Consider the following 3,657-nt stretch of genomic DNA (forward strand, 5'->3'; position numbering starts at 1 on the left):
TTACTATCTCTCGACAAAGTAAATTAGGTCACTGGTCTTTGAAATATTGCAATACTTTGGTTATGAAATCAATTAGTAGGATCATGATTCACATCTATTTGCACTTAAATAAAATGAAATTACATGAATTTCACTTACCTTTAGTAACTTGAGTGTATTAACTTTAGTAAGACTAGGTATTTTATATATTCTATGAAACTATAGGTTATGGTTTGGATATTTAATCAGAACAATAGGTAGTCCTGAATATATAGGCCCCACACCTGGTGAACTACCTTCAAGAAGGAAGGAGGCAATGATGAAGTTGTATATGTTCATTAATTTGATATCATAACTATACATTAAGGTCCTAGTCATTCATATTCATTGAAGCCTCAATGATTAAGAGAACCTGGAGCTTGAAGCTTCCTTTTCTGGGCTTCCTGGAGGTTGAGAATATCTATACTTGGGGAGAGGGTGACACGTGCCTGGGGATAATGAAAGTCCTGTGCTGACCACTCCCAGATCTGGCCTGATACACCTTTTTGATTGTATCCTATCTGGTTATAATAAAAGAGTACTCATAAATATAGGTAGTTTTTGTGAGTAAGTCTAAGGAATTATTGAACCCATGGGGTAAAATGAGAGACAGTGTGCCTGGTATCTGCCTATTTGGCAGTTGATTATAAGGAGCAGAGGAACAGAGTCCTAACCTGTGAAGAACCAACCACTCCTGGATGACTGGTGGGGAGCAGAAGTTTGTGCTGGGAGTGGTTTTGAACTATGACTGATTACAGTAAAAGAAAGAGAAAAATGCTACACGGGTGGCTGGTTTCTGAGATGGAGAAGTAGGAAAAGGGGATGAGAATTATTTTACAGTTTTAGTATCCTATTTGTGCTCATTTTCATTCACACAGGCTCAAAACAATACGTGTTTACATCTCACATTTCCTCAGGCCAGAAGTCAGAACATAACTTACTAGGGTTCTCTGCTTCAGAGCCTCACCAGGATGCAGTTCCGATGCCGGCCAGATGTTACATCCGAAGCTTGATGAGGACCAGAGCTCAAATTTCTTGCTGATACTTATTGGACTGCTTCTCAGCAACTAGAGGCTCCCTGGAGGTCCTTGACTGATGGCCTTCTCCACAGTCTGTTAAAAGATGACATTTAGTTTTGGAAATGTTGATAGCAACGTATGTGCAAGTGTACTTAATACAATTGAATGATGGATTATTATAAGATTTGTAAGAGCCCCCAATGAAATGATTAATAAAAAATATGACATTTAAATGATTTTAATACACCCAGTAGTCTCTCACTCCAACCTACTATGATGTATCAAATCTTACATAATGTAGTGTAATCAAGGGAGCAATGTCCCAAAACCTTTGACCTCGTCTGCTGTTTATAAACCACTGACCGGTACACTCACACTCAAAGAGAGAAGAATTGGAAAGTGGGAATTTTTATAGGTCATCTTTGGTCTGTTATCCATAGCTGCTGGGATCAGTCCTACTTCAATACTTTGTTGCATAGACATAGGGCATAAGAGGCTCATGATTTCACATAAGCCTGGGGCTGTGTCAGTTTTCACCTGCTGTCCCTGTTGTTGACAGGTGCAGTGGAATCAATTCCAACTCATAGTGAACCTCTGTGCAGCAGAATGAAACCTTACTGGCACTCTCCTCACAACTGTTGCTATGTGTGAGTCCAATGTCATGTGGCAATGACTGTATCAGCCCATTTCATTGAGAGTCTTCCTCTACCAAGAATGATATTCCGCTTTAGGGGCTGGTCTCTCCCTTCTAAGGAGCGTTCTGTGGTTGATTACCACAAAACCCAACTCACTGCCCTGGAGTAGATTCTAGCTGGTACCAACACTACAGCTCGCTAGGGTTTCCAAGACTGTGACTCCTTAAAGGAGTAGCGAGCCTCACCTTTCTCCCATGGAGCAGCTGGAGGCTTCAAACTGCTGACTTTGACCATGTCACATGGAACGCACCACGCTATCAGGCTCCTGTGGCTGGTTAGAAGAGCATATTTATTTTTCTTCATTAGGTCTTAAGTAGGAAGTGGGGCCCCAAACCAAGAAAGCTGCGATTGATGTATCAAGTCCTACTTGTTTGGGGCCAACTGGAATACAGGCTGTTGTTGGCTTTTTGTACTGGATGGTGCAGATGATGGGCTCAAGACTTATTTTTATATAATCATATAGTCAGACCATTTTTTATTCGTCTCTCCAATCTCTCAAAGGCCTGCTGCCCCTCAGTGCTTCTCCCTACCAGGCCTTGGATGGGAAAGGAATCTGTACTTCTTCATTGACTCCTCGCTCCCTTCTTCCTCCCTCTCTTTGCTTCTGCAAAGGAATGTTCAGAGCTTACAGCACTAGGTTTGAAAACACTGAATAAGGTAATTGCTCAGATTCCAGTCTCATTTCTACCTGTTCATGCCATGGTTTGGTCCCATCACACACACCCTTTCCAGTTCTGCCATTGGTTTAATTCCGAGAGAACAATGGTCCATTCCTTCCTCCCAGGACCTCACTGCCTCTTCACACTCTGAGAAAGGCCCACCTGCGGCCGTGTAGGCTTCTTTCTACACTGACTTCCACACTCCTTTCTGTCGCTGCTTTCTCAACTCCACTGGCAGCATGTCTCTCTTCCACTGAACTCGGGACAGTGGTGTCTGCTTTTCTAGAGAGTCAACCTTGGTCTTCTGTCTGTTTTTCCTCTTGCAGCTTACTTTCCATTGTGAGGTGTGAATTAAATACACCTCGCACGGCCTGTTCAGGAATCATTTAAGCTATCACAGTGCTCAGCTCACTCCACACTGCCTGTGAAATTCATTCCTGGTGTGGGTGTCATAGGAACGTGTTCATTTGGATTGCATATTCTGTGCTATGGGGTTATCTCTGCCACTATGGATGGGCATTTGGGTTGTGTACAGTTGTTGGATTTTGACAATAAATTTGCTCAGAGCCTTCTAAAATCCACTTGTAAGGTTTCTGAGCCTATAAATCTTTATGAGAGCAGATAGATTCATCTTTCTTCTCTGGTGCTGCTGGTTGATTTGAACTGCTGACATTGCAGTTAGAAGTCCAATGCTGACTTGACAGTGCCATTAGTTTTCCCTCTAGGATCTTCTAGTATTTGCCTTTGAAGAGATACATGGCCTCATTTCTGTTGGGCATATCCCCATTTGGCCTGTTTAAAGCCTAAATCATGAAACTCAAAAATCCTTTTGTGAATACACTACTACTATTTGCCACTTGGATTTTTGCCTCTCAGTAAATCTGCAAGTCCACTAGCCATTTGGGAAAGAAAGAGATAGAAAGAGAAAGGGAGAAAGTGATAGGGAGGGAGAGGGCAGAAGAAGAAGAAGAAGAAGAAGAAGAAGAAACAGAGAGAGAGACAAAGTTAGTTGCTACCACACACCAAAGTCCATAAAAAAAAATTCAAGGAAGTCTAACATTTTGAAATCTCTTTTACAGTAAAGTAAAACATATACACAGGAAAAAAAAAACATTTCAAAGGCATTTCCCCCATTGTTGTAATATCTATTTATTTATTTTAAAATCATTTTATTGGGGGCTTGTATAACTCATCACAATCCATCCATCCATCCATTGTGTCAAGTACATTTGTACATTTGTTGCCATCATCATTCTCAAAACATTT

Source organism: Echinops telfairi, unplaced genomic scaffold (assembly GCF_000313985.2).
Source record: "Echinops telfairi isolate 266 unplaced genomic scaffold, ASM31398v2 ScPeMD7_7469;HRSCAF=8507_0, whole genome shotgun sequence".
In the NCBI taxonomy this organism is placed as follows: Eukaryota; Metazoa; Chordata; class Mammalia; order Afrosoricida; family Tenrecidae; genus Echinops; species Echinops telfairi.